General features: G+C 42.5%; 1 protein-coding gene across 22 annotated transcripts in view; it reads right to left on the bottom strand.

The window, feature by feature from the left end:
• The window catches only part of arhgap15 (Rho GTPase activating protein 15), an 826,317-nt gene that overhangs the window by 328,055 nt on the left and 478,273 nt on the right, over positions 1–19,989 (bottom strand). The gene's annotated exons all lie outside the window — the stretch shown is intronic.

A 19,989-nucleotide genomic window follows, 5' to 3' on the forward strand; every position in this document is an offset into this window, starting at 1 on the left:
GGATGACACCAAATTGATTGGAAGAGCAAATTGTAATGAGGATGTGGAAAGTCTGCAGAGGGATATAGTTAAGCTGGATGAGTGGGCAAAGGTCTGGCAGATGGAGTACAATGTTAGTAAGTGTGAGGTTATCCACTTTGGCAAGAAAAATAAAAGAGCTGAATATCATTTAAAGGGTGAAAAACTACAGCATGCTGTTGTGCAGAGGGACTTGGGAGTGCTTGTGCATGAATCGCAAAAAGTTAGGTTGCAGGTGCGAAAGGCAAATGGAATGTTGGCCTTCATCGCTAGAGGAATTGAATTCAGGAGTAGGGAGGTAATGTTGCAACTGTATAAGGTACTGGTGAGACCACACCTGGAGTACTGTGTCCAGTTCTGGTCTCCATATTTGAGGAAGGATATACTGGCTTTGGAGACAGTCCAGAGGAGGTTTACTAGGTTGATCCCTGGGATGAAGGGGTTGACTTATGATGAAAGATTAAATCATCTAGGATTGTATTCGCTCGAGTTCAGAAGAATGAGAAGAGATCTTATAGAAACATATAGGATTATGAAGGGTATGGATAGGATAGATGTAGGAAGGTTTTTTGAACTGGCCGGGGAAACTAAAATGAGAGGACAGAGTCTCAAGATTCGGGGGAGTAGATTTAGGACAGAGATGAAGAAAAATAGTTTTTCCCAGAGAGTAGCGAATGTTTGGAATTCTCTAACCAGGGAAGTGGTTGAGGCTGCCTCAGTAAACATATTTAAAATTCAGTTAGATAAATTTTTACATGATAGAGGAATTAGGGGATATGGGGAGAAGGCAGGTAGGTGGAGTTAGGTCATAAATTAGATCAGCCATGATCGTATTGAATGGTGGAGCAGGCTCAATGGGCCATTTTTGGCCTACTCCTGTTCCTACTTCCTATTTTCCTATTTTCCTATGTTCCCTCAACACGTGATCATTATCTTTACCCATTATCACTGTTGCATACTCTACGTATTCTATAGATAGGCTTGTTCACAATGAAAAAAAACACAGATCAAATGATGAATAATGTGACTTGAGCACAAAAAGTACTACATTTTATGATCAATTTTAAATAAGAAATTAATCAAGTAGCTCTTTAAAACATGAACAATGTGATTACATTTCAAGGGTTTTTTTTCCCCACGTGATAAAAATGTTTACAGTCGCACAAACTACATGGAGGATATTTTTTTCTCAGAACATCTTAATGAAAACCCCAATTTGATTCAAATTCTCATGAAGAAATCCTATGAAAATCTATAGAATAAACTGTTTGCTGACATCAAAAGCGTAGTTAAACTCATGGTTCATGACCCAATTTTGTCATTTTATTTTCACACAGAGATAATGGATGTGAAGAAATCCATCTATTTTCTTTAAATTTGAGAGGCTTGAAGAAAATGAATTTCATTTGATGTAAATTGCACTTACAAGTTATGTGGATTTCAATTAGAACATCTGTATTTGCTAAATTTTCAGATGAGCATTTGAAATTAACAACCAAATGCCACTCATATTACCTTCGTGTTCACTAGACTGAAAGGAGATTAATCAAACTGACAAGCAACATTATCTCTGTTTATTTGTGTAATCTGTCTAGACTAATCCATGATTATACACAAATGTCACTGAACAACAGGATATACCCTTAATATCTGCTTCTCCTCAGAGCTCATTCTTTATAACCAATGGAAAAAAATTTGGACAGGCTACAAGTCTGAAAACACTGCTATGGCTAAAATTAAGATGAGTGTGGTGGTACACAGTAGTTCAGGTGTGACCTCGCTGGACTGTACAGGTTGGTCCAACTCCATCCCTGTCATTCCTCCCCATGAGATCCCCTGATAAAGGCGGATATCCCTAGTCTACTCCCTCCTTACCAGCCTTGGACCTGGGCCAACAGCATGTAGAGACATGCCTGATGTTTCCAGATATTAAAACCTTTAACTACTAGCCTTGTGTCTGTTTGTGGTTATAGATTGAGCCACAATTTAATATCCAGAATTACTTGCCATGGACAAGGCAATCTGAGTGGAGAAGCTGGAGACTGACCCTAGGGAACCAGAGGCCTCCATCAAATTTGATATGTGGCTATATTGCTTAAAGGCCTACGTGAGGTGCCATGATATCATTGCAGATGGTGACAAGTATGATCTGCTCTTTTCATCAGTGGACCACCGAGTGTACCAAATAATAGAGGACTGCGAGAAGTACGACGATGCAATAGCCCTACTGCGACAGCAATATGGAGTCCCAATGAATGCCCTGTATGCCCACTACCTACTGGTCACCTGATGCCAGGGCCATGGTGAGTCTGCCGATGATTTTATAAGGGCCATGAGGGAGCTGGGGTGAGACTGTGGGTGCTGAAATGTGACTGCAGTGGGCTACGAAAAGGAGCTCATCTGCGATGGGTTAGTGGCTGACTTCCATTCCAACCACAGCCAGGAGCAACTCCTAGAGATGGGCAGTTCTGCAGCTGGGTCAATCACTGGAGACAGCCAGAAAAACATGGAGCCATGCAGCCACCAGGTGGGGAATATAGCCATTGCTATCTTGGGACTTGGGGACCCTAACTGCCACAGCCGAGCATGCAAGGTGCAACTTCTGTGGCCATGTCAAACACCCGGTGAAGTACTGCTTGGTCCGTAGCATTACCTGCTCAAATTGCCAGAGGAAGGGGGATTACACAAAGGCATGGCACTCTAAAGCCCCCTCCAGCAGTACCATGTGCAGACCGCATCTTGGGTCGACTCTCTTTCAGCGTCACTTCTGGTAGCCGAGAACAGAATGGCGGGAACAGGAGGATAACAACATGGGATGACGTCACATCCAGCTTCTCTTCTGGACTCAACCAAATGCGATCCATAAGGATGGCCATCTTTGGGATCTCCAGGGCAGTCATCTTTGGCAGCAGCCATCCCAAAACTACAGCAGCAGGGACTCCGACAATGAGTTGACTTTGGCCTCTGTCATGCTGGACCAGAGGTCCACACCAACAGGCGCGATCAATAATAGACATTGAAGTAAATAGCTGAACCAAAACTGCCTGTTTGACACGGGGATCACAGAGAGTTTTATGCACCTGGGCATGGTCCAACATTATTCCTCTGCAGTGTCCCCTGCAAAGTGCAAGGTAGCTCTAGCATTTAAACCCTACTCCGCAGAAATCCGCAGGTGTTGCCCCATGAACCTAACCTTTAGGGGCACAAGGTATAAAAACTGCTCGCGATGCCCCACTAGTCATACTGGCTAGCTTTTTGTCTGCTAGTTGTTATTGATTGAGCCACAATGAGATGTGCATATAAAATAATAATGTTTAACACAAGTCATATGTATACTCTTTATATAGCACCATAACTCATTAATTTGACTCTAAAGGTAAATAGTTTATGAGAGAAACAGAGTATACTGGAATTATTCTGCTGGTTGGCAGCATCTGCAGTGAGAGAGAAATAAGGTTAAATCATTGACCTTCTAACAGAACTGGATTTTTATAAATTCAGCAAGTTATTGATGTGAAATGTTAACTTTGCTTCTCTGGTCACAGATGCTGTCTGACTGTTGAGATATTTCTAGTCTTTAATTTCTATTTCCAATTTCAGGAACCTCCAGTTTTTCATTTTGATTTTCAATCAAAACTTAGTAGTTAATTTTTGTTTAGATTTTCACCTTTAGCTCTGACATCACCATCTGATTACAAAGTTTTAAATTAAAGCCCAAGTAACATTTAATAATTGTTTAGTATATATAAAACACACAGTGGCCATTTTCTGTACATTTAACAGGTCTTGAACTAATTATTACAAATTCATAATACTTAACTGTAAAAAGATGCATAGTTAAATCTTTTATCATATATTCCAACAGTGAATGGAATGAGGAGTAAAACATTTTAGAATCTCAGAAGGTATCAAATAATTTGTAGTAAATTTAAGAAAATACAGTGAGAAATTTACCTTTGCTAGATTCCAGAAATAGCAATGAGATCAAAGAACAGATGATGTTCTGATTGGGCTGTGAGAACTCTCTGGTTAACCTTTGAACAATGAGGGGTTTTTAATATTCATATTTAAATATATATTTGTAGATGTTGAACCCACAATTTTCTGCGTCTGAGGTGACATTACTATTTTTGAATGACACTGACCTACCAAAGATGCAACTGTAAATTAATCAGCATGTTGCAAAATTAATAATGTCACTGCAACACTGGTTTTACACCCAGTCTTGGTATTATTTTATAATGAAGTCAATGGAGAAGAATGTTAACTGTGCAACAATTGTATTCTATCTTATCCATACATGGTGAGAAATAAACTGAAATTTTGCATGTGTATGACAAGTAATAACTTCAAAAGTTACAAAGCTAAAAGTGTGAAGCATTACACATCTTCACATATGCCAACTACCATTTGTTGACAATAAGCAATCCATTTGGAAAGGTGCTTTAGATATGGTGAATAATGAATGCATGAGAGACTTAAGGGTTTAAAAAATAAATAAATAAATATATATATATATTTATATATATATATTTATATAGTATTGCAAACCATCAGTTCACAGACTTACCTGACACATTGTGGGCTAGCAGTGCTGGGCACCAAAGTACACCAAGTGGATCAGATGAAGCCCTACCTAAAGGGATGGGATGATAATGGCTCAAAGCTTTAACCTGCTGGTCCTGTGGACCAGCAGCTGTTCACTAACGAGCCATTAACAGGCAGAGAATAAAAGGTCTGTGTATGTCTGCAGTAAACCAATCTTAAATGGACTACCTTTGTATGTGTTTGTCTTTATTTAGTAGCATTTACCATAGTAGCCACTACAAGTTGGTGACCCTGAAGTTAAGATTCAAGAATTTGAATCATTATGGAAATGGAGGACATTTCAACAGCAGTAACATCTGCTGCTGCCGCCATGACAGTTAATGCAGTTGGGCTTCATTTGCCTCCTTTCTGGACACATCAGCCTTGAATTTGGTTTCTTTAAGCTGAAACCCAGTTTTGTCTTTGGGGCATAATGGTGGAAGACACAAAGTTTTGGCACGTTGTGAGTTCATTGGATGTGGCCACTGCATCGTGAGTAAGCAAATTAATTGCTCATCCTCCGGCAGAAGACCAGTACACCAGGTTCTGCCATTTTCTTCTTGACACATTGGAACTTACTAGGCATAAACGTGGCTGCATCTTTTGAACGTGGAAGGGCTAGGTGACAAGAATCCGTCAGACCTGATGAATGAGATGCTGGCATTGTCAGATGGTCATTCCCATTGTCTGCTTTTCGAAACCTTATTTCTGTCAAAACTTCCAGCTCACGTTACCATACCCATTGGTAACCTGGATTTCTGCCATCCCCATGACGTGGCTCAAGGGACTGACAGGCTCTATCATAGTCCTACACAGGAGTCTGCCCAAATATATCCAATTTTTGTAGCATAAGCATCTCCCACATCCTACCAGCCTCCTATTTCTGCAGTCTAATCCAAGAAAGAGGAACATGCTGATGCACATCGAGAAAGCCAGCTGCCAGTAGTGGCCTTGGCAGCTGGTGTACATACAGGCCTATTGTATCTTCAGGATGATGTGGGTAAGCACAAATTCCTTGTAGACACATGTGCTGAACTTAGTTTGCTCCTACCGATCTATTTTGAAAGGGCGCATTAAAAAAAGGCCACTTGACCCTGCGAGCAGCAAATGGAACTGCCATTCCAAGTTTCAGCACTAGACGAGTTGCATTCGGAATAGGTGAAACCACATTCCATTGGAATCGCTTTGATCGCTCAACCCATTTTGGGTGGGGATTTTTTATGTTCCAATGACTTATTGGTAAATGTAAAGCGCAGAAAATTAGTTTACACCACCACCTTTCCGACATATCCTCTGGTGTGCATAAAGGGGAAAGTTTCATAGCTTGGAGTACATACTTTACACAAGGATGCATATACTGCTCTACTCAACAAATTTACCCACATTCTCACCCCTAACTTCAATGCCTCAAGAACAACCCATGGTGTTTCTCATTACATAGACACATCAGGCCCACCAGTCCATGCCAGGGCTTGTTGTCTGGTGCCTGATAAATTGTGGTAAGCAAATGCAGAATTTAAAGCAATGGAAGAATTGAGCATCATCCGACACTCAAACAGCCCTTGGGCCTCACCTTTGCATATGGTACCCAAGAAGACAGGCAGATGGAGATCCTGCAGTGACTACTGTAGGCTTAGTGATGTCACTACACCTGACAGATACCCAATTTCACACATACTGGATTTCACCACCTATTTGCACCATTGCCTCATATTTTCAAAGATTGATTTAGTTAAGGGATATCATCAGATACCGATTCATGAAAAAGATATTCCCAAGACAGCAATTATTATGCCGTTTGGTCTTTTTGAATTCCTCAATGCCATTTGGCTTAAAGAATGCCACATAAACCTTTCAGCGGCTTATGGACACTCTAGGCAGAGATTTAGACTTTGTGTATATTTATTTGGACGACATCCTTGTAGCAAATCCAAATGAGCAAGATCACCACCTGCATTTGCTCTGCCTTTTCCAACAGCTCCAAGACTTTCATCTGACAATTAACCTTGATAAGTGTCAAATTGGCAAGTCAACCATAGAATTTTTAGGGCATAAAATTACAGCAGATGGCATATCTCCATTATCACGCAAGGTAGATGACATCTGAACATTCTCCAGACCAGTCACCATCAAAGTGCTACAGAAGTTTTTGGGAATGATAATTTTTTATCACAGATTTATTCCCAGGATTACTGACATCCTGCAACCCCTGTTTGACATTATCTCTGCTCCAAACAAAAACATTACCTGAACCGCAGAGGCAGAGGCTGCAATTATGTCCGCCAAAGAGGCATTAGCCAAAGCAGCAATGATTGCGCATCCAAATCTTGAAGCTGCTTTGACACTTAGTACATATGCCTCGGGAACAGCTGTAGGTGCAGTTCTGGAACAATACGTCAATGGCCTTTATCAGCCCCTTGCCTTCTTTAGTTGTCATCTAAGACCAGCAGAAATGAAGTACATCTCCTTTAATCGAGAACTATTAGCACTTTATTTGGCTATAAGGCACTTTCGTTATATCTTGGAAGGTTGATATTTCACCATATTCACAGACCCATTTTTGCCTTTAGCAAAGTCACAGATCCTTGGTCGGCAAGACAACAATGACATTTGTCCTACATTTTGGAGTTTACTACAGACATACGTCATATTTCGGGAAAGGACAATCTGGTCGCAGATGTGCTCTCTAGATCAAGTATGTGCCATATTCAAGATGGAGTCAACATTGCTGTACTGGCTGCGGCACATCTGCAGATCCGGATTTACAGGCATACAGTACAGCTATTACTGGACTCGACATTCAACAGGTGGCACCACAACAAGGTAGTCCAGAACTCCTTTGTGATGTATCATTGGGCTATCCTTGTCTCATTATCTTGGAGACAGTGTCTTTTTGATGACATTGACAATCTATCACACCATCCATCAGGATTTAAGTCAAAATAATGTCAAACAAGTACATGTGGCATGGGCTGTAAATAGACATCACACAATGGACATGAATGTATATATTCTGCCAATCTGCGAAAATTCAACACCACACCAAGGAACCCCTGCAGCCTTTTCCAACAATACGCAGAAGATTTGAGCATATGTACGTGGAACTGGTTGGACCATTACCAGTATCATAGGACATGAGGTATACTCTCATGGTAGTAGACCACTTCACACGCTGGCCAGAGGCCATTCCATTACCAGTCAGTGACACTGAGGCATGTGCTAGAGCATTCATCTTAAATTGGATTGCTAGATTTGGAGTGCCTACACATATAACTTCAGACCGTAGACCACAGTTCACTTCGGCATTATGGGCTTCCTTGTGTCATTTTTGTGGTACACAGTTGCACCACACTACTGCGTACCATCCACAGTCCAATGGCCAGGTGGAATTTTTCCATCGACAACTAAAATCTTCACTGAAGGCCCGACTCACCAGCCCCAAATGGGTCGATGAACTACCTTGGGTTCTACTAGGAGTACAAACAGCTCCAAAAGAAGATCTGTCTGGAGAATTTATGTATGGTACGGCCCTTATGGTTCCAGGAGATATTCACTTCACAAGCAATCCAAACATGGATGTCCTGCTACAACTCCGCAAGGGTATTGCTAACAGCAAACCATCCTTTACCAACTGGCATGGCAAACCTAGGCAACGTGCCCCAATCACTATTAAACACTGAATTTGTATTTGTACGAATACAGGTTTCGGGGCACCGTTACTAAAACCATACAAAGGACCATTTTGTGTGATTAAGAGAGATGGAGTGGTATATACATTAGACATTGGAGGGCATCTGTAGTTATTCAGTGTGGATAGACTTAAACCCGCCCATGTGGACCCCACTTCACCAGTTCAGTGCCCTCAACCTAGGCGACATGGACGTCTGCCTAAGTCAAGCGTATCTGGCATCTTAAGTTACGGTGACGATTCGGGTGGGGTGATGTAGTAGTTCACAGACTTAACTGACACATCGCAGGCTAGCAGTGCTGGGCACCAAAGTACAGTGAGTGGATCAAATGAAGCCCCTGCCTAAAGGGGTGGGGTGCTAATGGCTCATAGCTTTAAACTGCTGTTCCACAGGACCAGCAGCTGTTCACTAATGAGCCATTAACAGGCAGGGAATAAAAGGTCTGTGTATGTCTGCAATAAACCAGTCTTGAGTTGACTACCTTTGTGTGTGTTTGCCTTTATTTAGTAGCATCTACCACAGTAGCCGCTACAATATATATAAAACACTTAAGCATTGTTATTTATTATTTACTAATTCATATTCCTCAAATTGGCCCTTCCAAAAAAAGTACCATATTCAGGAGTTTTTCAAATTAATCTTAATATCCTACAAAAAAAGCAATGGGAAATACAAAATGATAATCCATCATTGAATGTGCAATAATGTGCTTCAACTGAGGAAAAATAGAAATGAAAATCCATGAGTCATAAATCAGTGCACTTTTTGCCTTGTGATGGTACTGAGAGAAGCTTGTAAAGATAGTACTCTCATGTCCTCTTGCCTGAGAAATAACAAACTAAACGTCATTGAAATCAGCTTATGATCAGAGTTAATAAAGAACATTTTGGACTATAGTGTTAGAGATCTCTTTATCATAACTAAATCATATCTGATATTGGTACATGTAGGCAGGACAGTTAGCGTAGTGGTTTGCTCAACACTATTACAGTGCCAGCAATTGGGAATGGAGTTTGAATCCCATGATGTCTGCAGAGAGCTTGTACATTTTCCCCATGTACCGAGGCTTGTAGCTCAAATGGGTGTAATTGGCGGCATTGGTTCATGGGTCAAAAGAACCTGTTACCATACTGTATGTCTAAATAATTTGTTTTAAATTCCACCATTTATTTTATTAATAACATTCATATTTATTTTCAAAAGGATTATTTGAAATGGAACTTTGTAATCTCATTAACTAACAATTGCAAATGAGTTTTGGTGTAAAACTTTCGCAATATGGTAAAAATGTTTAAAATACAGAAATGCATGATAATAGTGTCATAGTCCTGTTCAAAATACATTTAGACAGGTACATGGATAGGGAGGGTTGAGAGGGATATGAGCTAAATGCAGGCAAATAAGAACATAAGGAATAGTAGCAGGATTAGGCCATCTGGCCTGTAGTTCTGCCATTCAATAAAATCCTGCCTGATTTGACTATAGATTCAGCTCCATTTACCCACCTGTTGCATATAATTCTTAATTACCCTATTACTCAAAAGTCTAAGTATCTGTATCCAAAATATATTTAACGAAACAGTGTCAACTGCCTCATTGGGCGGAGAATTCCACAGATTTACTATTGTCTGGAAGAAGCAGTTCCTCCTCATCTCTAACCAAAATCAACTCCTCCAAAGTTTGAGGCTCTGTCCCCTATTCTAGTAGCACCTGTTTGTGCAAACAACTTCCCTGCCACGATTCATCAATACTTTTCTTAATTTTCAATGTTTCTTTAAGATCCCCACCACCCATCCTTCCTAAACTCCAATGAGTCTAATCCCAGGTTACTCAAACTTGCCTCAAAAGCTAATCCCCTCATTTCCCAGTATCAATTTGGTAAACCTCGTCTGCATCATCTCCAAAGCCAGTTTTCCATTTCTCAAGTATGGAGACCCTCATTGCATCCGCTGTGTTGTTAAATTCAGTGACAGCCCAACATTTCATTTTTCTTTCTGATTACTGTTTGGCAGCAGCAAGCTAACTTTTTTTGTTTTGGTGATTCACACACAAGTTCTCCTAAGTCTCTGCTCAACTGCATGCTACAGGTTTATCACTATTTAAATTCTTGTCTGATGCACAATTTTTTTTCTTCCAAATTGGATGACCTCAGATTTACATACATTGTACTACATCTGTCTGACCCTTGTTCACTCAATTAATCTCTCCACCTCATTGAGGCTTTCTGAGTCCCCTACATAATTTGCTTTTCCACTCATTTTAGTGTAATCAGCAAACTTAGAAAGGCTACATGATCCCATCCTGCAAACCATTTATGTATGTTGGAAATAGTTGTGGGTCCAGTCCTGATCCCTGTGACACACCAATTAACAGTGATTGTAAACCAGGAAACAGTGAGTTATAGCAAATCTCAGTCTTCTCTTGGTGAAGTAATCCTCTATCTAAACTAATATATTGCAATCTAACTTTATTCAAAATATTTTTTGTGCAGCATCTGACTAAACAACTTCTGGAAATCTAATTACACCTCATCCACCTGTTTTGTCAATCCACTGTAGGAGTAAGCCATCAGTCAGTATTCAATGAGATCATGGCTGATCTGATTATAGATTGGCTCCACTTACCCATCTGTTGCACATAATTCTTAATTACCCTATTACTCAAAAGTCTACCTATCTATGTCCTAAGTATATTTTATTAAGGTCACCTCTATTGCTTCAATGGGCAGTGAATTCCATAGATTCACCACCCTCTGGGAAAAGCAGTTCCTGTCATTTCCATCCTAAATCTACTACCTGAATCTTGAAAATATTTTCCCTCGTTCTAGTTTCCCCACCATTGGAAACAATTTACCTACCCTTAGAAATGACTTGTCTTCTACCAAATTTTTTGAACATTGGCATTACATTCACTATCTTCCAAACCATTGGGATTTGCAGTGAGTTCAGAAAAAATTGGTAAATCACCACAAATGCACCTGCTATAACATTCCCATCTCTTTTAATACTTTGGGATGCAAACCATCACCACTATGGAAGTTATCCACTTTTAGACCCACTAGTTTGTCCAGCTCTACTTCTTTAGTGACAGAGATTGAATTGAGGATCCACCACCCATGTCAATCTTTGACTTGTTTCCAAAGTCTTTCACAATGAGACCAGCTTTGGCAGACACTTTGGTCAGTATGAATAAGTTGGGCAAACTAGCCTGTTTCTGTGCTGTACAACTATAGGACTATGTGATAATATTGTTACATGTTTGCCTTGGCCAAACAAAAAAAAATCAAAATGTCATTGATTATGCTCATGCAATTATTGAATAATTTTGCAATTACATCCTGGAGAGATGCATGTCCTGACATATTTATAAAGAATGAGCTATGAATTCTGAAACAAAAACAGAAACAGAGCACTGAAAAGTTATATTTCCTGATAACACCAACCTCCACATGCAACATATAATGCTCTACCATTTCCGCCACCTGCTACATGATCCCACAAGTAGAAAAATCTTCCCTTGTCCTCCCCTCTCCGCTTTCCACAAGAACTGCTCCCTCTGTGACACCCTTATCCACTCCTCCCTTCTCACCAATCTCCCTCTGGCACTGTTCCCTGTGATCGCAGGAGATGCTCCACTTGTGTCCAGACCACCTCCCTCACCATCATTTGAAGCCCAAAACAGTTATTCCAAGTGAAGAAACACTTCAGATGAACCTACAGGATTCATATACTGCATTCAATACTGCATCAAAGAAGCTGGACACAGACTGGGAAATCACTTTGTGGAGCATCTCGGCTCTGTCTGCCGCAGTAGCAGGGCTCTCCCAGTAACAATCCATTTCAAGCACCCACCCCGTTCCCTTGCCGACATGTCTTTCCATGATCTCATACACTGCTAGAGTGAACTATCCACAAATTGGAGGAAAAACACTTCATATTCCATCCAGGCACTATCCAACATTAATTTCTCTGGTTTCTGTTATTTACAACCCCCCACCCCAACTTCATTATCTATCCCGATGTCTCCTTTACTCTTGCTCTTTCTTTTTAGATCTGAATCCTTTCCCCCAGCTCTGTATTCACAGAACTAAACCTTCCCCTTCCCAATCAATTCTCACCTTTCCTCTCTCCTGTCTTCCACTCCATATCCAATGAACACACTTTGTCTCTTGGTCTCTACTCCTCCCACTGCCCTTTTATTTAATTCCAGTGCCTGCCTACTTTTTACTCATACCTTGAACAAGGGCTCAGTCTTGAAATGTCAGTTATATATCGTTTCCTCCTGTGGACGGATGCTGTGAGACTTGCAAATTCCTCTAGCATGTTTTATGTTTTTTTACGATAATTACAGCACTTCCATGTTTCACGCTAGTCTGTATATATGTTGACTTGGGTCTATTGTGGTAAACTACTGTTGTGTATAATTGTCTGGTCACGCACACCTATTGGCCAATTGTACCTGTGGCCTCTCCCCACAGGCTCTTGTATCAAAGTGACTGTTCCACAACCCCTCCTCAGTACAGGACAGTTTAACATTATGGATATGCCATTGTTCTTAAGTGAATAAAAGCCTATTGGTTTCTCAACAACAGTCTTTTGAGTAACCGATGGTACATCAATTTTACTAATTTAAAGATTTTTTTTACAATGGAGCAGATCCTGAAGCCAGAAAAGCTGGAGATTGACCCTCGTCACCCAAGGCATCGACCAACTTTGACCTCTGACTGCGCTGTTTTGAAACACTTTTGCAGGTTTCCTCTACCATTGTGCAATCAAAGACTGATAAACTACAAGTGCTGCACTCCTGGGTCAGCACCCTGGTGTTTTCAATGATCAAGGACATTACATTGTACCAGGAAGCCATGGACATCCACAAAGGACAATATCTGCATAAGATCAATGTTGTCTATGCCAGAAACTTTTAAGTGACCTACACACAACAACCCAATGAGTCCAATGCTGAATACTTTTGGGTCCTGCAAGCCCTCAGCAGGGCCTATGAATACAAAGCTGTGTCCCTCGTGGAGTACATACAAGACCTGATTCGAGATGCCTACATTGCGGGGATCAGGCCGAACTATATTCGACAGAGACTCTTGGAGCAAGTGGAGATCACTCTGTGGAGAGCTGTCTAGCTGGCACGTTTGCTGGAGGGCTATTCAACTGACAACACAGCCACCTTGCGTTTGCCCTGGGCACTGTCATCTTGAGACGTGCCACCACCCTTTGCTCCACTAACAACTTGACCTTGGCAGTAGTTCTCCGCATTCAGCTTCAACCGCTTTCGTCTGGTTCTGTTGGTGATCCAATCACAGCTGCAGTTCTATGGGAGCACCCAAAGTCCTATATCTGCAGCCTGGGCAAGAATCAGAGAAAACGCTGCCCAGCAAAGTATTCAATCTACTCCAGCTGTGGAAAGAAGACCCACTATGCCAAAGTGTATGTCAAAACTTGGTCTGAGCAGCATTGCATGCAGATCATGGGGGCTGCCATCATCACCCAGGACCAGCGGCGCCATGTGTAATCTATGGGGTTACCATCTTTGGGAACCAGCAGCACTGCGTGCAAGCCATGGAGGCCACTGTCTTGGGCATCATCTTCGGGATCTGGCAGCGCCACGTGCAGGCCCTTGGGGGCCACTATCTTGGACACCACTGTCTTCCATAGCAGTGATGTGCAATGACCTAACACTGGCCTCCATCGAACTTGACCAGGACAGCCCACATCAACTCTCCATGTTGGTGATGGATATTCAGGGAAATGGCCACATGATGAGTTGCTTATTCGATAGCAGGAGCATAGAGAGCCTCATACACCTGGACACAATGCAGCATTTTCCCCTTACAGTATTGCAAGTGAACCAGAAGGTCTCCTTGACATCCAAGTTTCACACAGTGGACATCCAGGGCTTCAGCGTAGTGACTCAGTGGTGCGGTACTAAATATTTTAGACTGATGGTAATGTCACAGCTCTGTGCTGCTGTACTAATGCGACTGGATTTTCAAAGTCATCTTAAAAGTGTGATGATGGAGTTTGATGGGCCCCATCCATCACTCAGTGTATGTAACCAGCAATTTTAAAACCAACCACTGTGCGCCTCTCATACCCTGCAAACCCCTATCGTACACAGCCACAACCCAACTACTCACCATGCATGACCTGCGGGCTCTCCACACTTAAAATTACCACCCCCCCCCATCATTATTCACTAACCTCACTCCCAACTGTTAACCTGTCACCACTATAAGTAGGCAGTACAGCGCCTGTGACAGAGCCTTTATCTAGACAGAGCTTACTCAAGGAGGGGATTATTGAAGCCAGCATCAGCCCTTGGATAATGCAGTTAGTAGTACTACAGACAGGGAAAAGAATAGGATGGTCATCGACTGCAATCAGACAGATACATGTTATTGGATGCATACCTCCTCCTACGCATTGCCCACATGGGAAACAAATTGCCTAGTATCAGGTCTTTTCAACCATTGACCTGGTTGGCATATCACCAGCTCCTTATCCACCCAGAAGACTGCTGGTATATGGCATTTGAGGAAGATGGCCACCTCTACCACTTCCTGTGGGTCCCCTTTGGTCTCACAAATGGTATCTCAGTCTTCCAGTGGGACATGGACAGCATGGTGGATCAGTACGAGTGGCAGGCCACTTTCCTGTACCTCAATAACATCACTATCTGCGGCCATGACCTGCATAACCATGAGAACAATCTCCAGAAATTTCTCGAAAGAGTCAAGCTCCTTAATCTTATATAAAATAAGGCCAAGTGTGTGTTTTGCACATCTCATCTATCCATCCTTGGCTTTGTCATGGAGAATGGAATCATCAGCTGCAACTGGAGCTCCCTCTTCTACACAGCCTCAAGGCCCTGAAGAGATGCAGACAAGACTCGATCCCTTATTAAATCCTCACCCTTCCCCTGGTGGCAGAGGCTTGTGCAGCCTTAAGCTGCATTAAGCTAGATAACTCCAAGGCCACCCCATTTCAGGTGGAAAGTGATACATCAGACTTTGCCCTGGCAGTCAGTCACATTTTTTCATGTACCCTGCAGGGCCCCGAGATTTGACATTCCTTGGTTGAGAAAGAGACACAAGCCATTGTCGAGCACTGGCGCTATATCCTAGCTGGTGAGAGATTCACCCTGTTGACTTATCAGCGTGCTGTTAAGTTCATGTTTAACAATCAGCAGTGGGGTAAAATCAAAAATGACAAAATACTGAGGTAGAGGATTGAACTGTCCACCGACAATTATGATATTTAACTTGTGAATTGTTGAATGATTCTCTCTTAGAAAAATTTGATTCTTTCTCATCTGGGCTAATTTAAGTGACTTCATCAGAGATGGTGAAAGATTTGATGGAATTATCTTTGAACTTGGAGAAGAAAATATCAGTATGACAGCCTTGATAAAATATTGTTGGTATTGAGACAGATTCAAAAAACAGGTTTATGTGCAAAACCTGAAGTGAAGTAATTCAGTAAGATTGCAGAGGAGAGGATTACAAGTTAACAATGGATACTTATTTGAAACACCAGAAGCTTCCTTCTACTAGCTATTTTATTATAGTAACTCATTTATTTCAAGTGCAGTGAAAAGCAAATTGGCAAAGCAAGAGAATGCATTAAGAAAGTTATCAGCCACAAATACTCCAATTTTGAGTCATTCATTTGTCTACTGGGCTTATTAGCCTTAAAAAAAAGGATAAAGTATGATTATGCATATTCAGAGAATAAATACACAGTTGTATTGGCTGTGTAGCAGGCCGAGCAGGCGCTCAGCGGGGTAATGAGAACCGCCACCATCAGTGCAGTGCTCGGACCTACCCAAGGCTGGCATGTGAGCAGTACTGAATGCCGAGGGATGGCACGTTGATCAGCTGGGTCCCCTGCTGAAAGGCACTGGACGTTAACAAGTCTCATTTTAAACCTGCTGATCCTGTGGGCCAGCAGCTGTCCCTTAACAAGATCCCACCTTGTACTATGGAGCCTGGGACAGGCAAGGAATAAAAGCCACTTGTCTTCTTTGGCTTGGCTTCGCGGACGAAGATTTATGGAGGGGGTAAAAAGTCCACGTCAGCTGCAGGCTCGTTTGTGGCTGACAAGTCCGATGCGGGACAGGCAGACACGATTGCAGCGGTTGCAAGGGAAAATTGGTTGGTTGGGGTTGGGTGTTGGGTTTTTCCTCCTTTGCCTTTTGTCAGTGAGGTGGGCTCTGCGGTCTTCTTCAAAGGAGGTTGCTGCCCGCCAAACTGTGAGGCGCCAAGATGCACGGTTTGAGGCGTTATCAGCCCACTGGCGGTGGTCAATGTGGCAGGCACCAAGAGATTTCTTTAGGCAGTCCTTGTACCTTTTCTTTGGTGCACCTCTGTCACGGTGGCCAGTGGAGAGCTCGCCATATAACACGATCTTGGGAAGGCGATGGTCCTCCATTCTGGAGACGTGACCCATCCAGCGCAGCTGGATCTTCAGCAGCGTGGACTCGATGCTGTCGACCTCTGCCATCTTGAGTACTTCGACGTTAGGGGTGTAAGCGCTCCAATGGATGTTGAGGATGGAGCGGAGACAACGCTGGTGGAAGCGTTCTAGGAGCCGTAGGTGGTGCCGGTAGAGGACCCATGATTCGGAGCCGAACAGGAGTGTGGGTATGACAACGGCTCTGTATACGCTTATCTTTGTGAGGTTTTTCAGTTGGTTGTTTTTCCAGACTCTTTTGTGTAGTCTTCCAAAGGCGCTATTTGCCTTGGCGAGTCTGTTGTCTTGTAAAGCTTCAATAAACCAGTTTTTGGTTGACTAGCCTAGTGTGTCATTGCTTTTTTCTCAGTAGCTCTACTATAGTAGCTGCTACAATTGGTAACCCCGACTGTAAGATTCATCTGAAACTTGAATCTCCAGTCATAATGGACGCAGTTAAAGCCACAGCAGTAGCTGCCGCCACGGCTGCAGTTAATGCAGTGGGACTTTACTTGCTTCCTTTCTGGACCCAACAACCTTGGGTTTTGCTTCTTCAGGCTGAAACCCAGTTTCGGCTATGGGGTGTAATAGAGGAGGACACAAAATTCTGGCATGTCGTGGGTGCCTTAGATACCACCACTGCAGCTCGGGTAAGCAAATTCATTGCCAATCCCCCAGCAGAGAACCAATATACCAGGTTCTGCCAGTTTCTCCTGGATACACTGGAGTTGACGAGAATATGGAAGGTCTGGGTGATAGGAATCCATTGGATCTAATGATTGAAATACTGGCATTGGCAAATGGTCATTCTCATTGCCTATTTTTTGAAACCATATTCTGATTGAAGCTGCCATCCCATGTTGCCCTATCCATTGTTAACATGGATTTCAGCCATCCTCATTACATAGCGCGAGAGGTTGATCAGCTCTGTCATACTCTGACCCAGGAATCTGCTCAAATACAGCCTGTTTTGGCAGTAGATGCACCTCCTACACCCTACGAGCCACCTGTCTCCGCAGTACAGTGAAAAAAGGAGGAACTTGTCAATGTACGTCCAATATAGTGTTTTTATCATTGCCATTGGGGAGAAAATGCCCATAAATGTGTCAAACCATGCACCTATCACAAGAAAAAGGTGGGAAACGCCAAGAGCCAGCAACCAATAGTGGCTTCGGCAGCTGGTTCAAATATAGGCCTTTTATTTCTTCAAGATGACAAAGGTAAACTCAAATTTCTTGTGGATACTGGTGCTGAGGTCAGTTTACTCCCACCAACTTATTTTGAAAGGACACATAAGCAGCAATACCTGGCCCTTCGAGCAGCAAATGGAACTACCATTCCCAGCTTTGGAACGTGATGAATTACCATTGACGTAGGAGGAACCACATTCCATTGGAATTGCATCTTGGCTTCTGTCCCTCAGCCCATTCTGGGTGCCGACTTTCTCCGGTCCCATAACTTAGTAGTGGATGTGAAACAGAGGAAATTGGTTCATGCCACCACCTTTCAAACATACCCATTGGCATGCAGCAAAGGGAGAGTTTTCCAGCTTGGAGCTGGACAAGAATACCTATACTTCCCTGCTCAATGTGTTTCCTCACATTCTCACTCCCAATTTCAATGCCTCCAAAACAGCCCATGGTGTGTCTCATTACATAAACACTTCAGGACCACCAATTCATGCCAAAGCTCATCGTCTTGTCCCCAATAAACTGATACAGGTAAAAGCAGAATTATGGCAATAGAGAAATTGGGTATCATTCGATGCTCCAACAGTCCTTGGGGATTGCCATTACACATGGCACCAAAAAGAACAGGTGATGGAGACCCTGTGGTGATTACCGTAGACTTAATTATGTCACTAGATCTGACAGGTACCCAATTCCTCATATACAATATTTCATCGCCCATCTACATCATTGCCACTTATTCTCCAAGGTTGATCTGGTGAAGGGATATCATCAGATACCGATCCATGAGGACGACATTCCCAAAACAGCAATTATTACCCCATTCGGAACTTTTGAATTTCTTAGAATGCCATTTGGATTAAAGAACGCCACGCAAACTTTCTAGGCAGAATACTCTAGGCAGGGATTTAGACTTTGCATGCATTTACTTGGACAACATCCTTGTAGCAAGTTGAAATGAGCAAAATCACCGCCTGCATCTGCGCCGCCTTTTCCAATTGCTCCAAGACTTTGGACTAACAATCAACCCCAACAAATGTCAATTTGGCAGATCAACCATGGAGTTCTTAGGGCACAAAATTACAGCAGATGGTATATTCCTATTATCAAACAAGGTAGACGCCATCCGTAACTTTTCCAAACCTACCACTGTCAAAGGTCTACAGAAGTTTTTGGGAATGATAAACTTTTATCACAGGTTTATTCCTGGAGCTGCTGACATCCTGCAACCACTGTTTAACATCGTCTCCACCAAACACAAGAACATTATCTGGACCTCGGAGGCAGAGGTTGTGTTTATATCTGTCAAAGAAGCATTGGTCAAAGCAGCAATGCTTGCACATCCTAACCCTGAAGCTACTTTGATGCTTAGCACTGACGCCTCAGGTACAGCTGTGGGTGCAGTTCTTGAACAGTGCATCAATGACCATTATCAACCCCTTGCCTTCTTCAGTCGCCATTTAAGACCAGCAGAAGTAAAATATAGCACCTTTGATCAGGAACTGTTGGCATTATATCTAGCCACATGGCACTTCCTTTTTATCTTGGAAGGTCAACATTTCACTGCATTTACAGATCATAATCCACTCAGTTTTGCCTTTAGCAAAATGACAGATCCATGTCCTACATTTCAGAATTCACTATGGATGTACGCCACATTTCAGGAAAAGACAATCTAGTGGCAGATATGCTGTCTAGACCAAGTGTGTATCAGATTCAAGGTGAATTCAATATTGCTGAACTGGCTGCGGTGCAGGCCACGGATCCTGATATACAGGCATACAATACAGCTATTACTGGACTGGACATTCAGCAGGTTGCACTGCAGCATGGTGGACCAGAACTCCTTTGTGACATATCATAAGGCTATCCTAGACCATTGATCCCATTGTCATGGAGGGGATGTCTTTTTGATGACATTCACAGTTTGTCACATCCATCCGTAGTCCAATAGCCTGGTGGAGCGTTTCCACTGACAGCTTAAATCTGCACTTAAGGGCCGACTCACTGGCCCCATCTGGGTTGATGAGCTACCATGGGTTC

The sequence above is a fragment of the Narcine bancroftii genome, chromosome 4, assembly GCF_036971445.1.
Source record: "Narcine bancroftii isolate sNarBan1 chromosome 4, sNarBan1.hap1, whole genome shotgun sequence".
NCBI lineage: Eukaryota > Metazoa > Chordata > Chondrichthyes > Torpediniformes > Narcinidae > Narcine > Narcine bancroftii.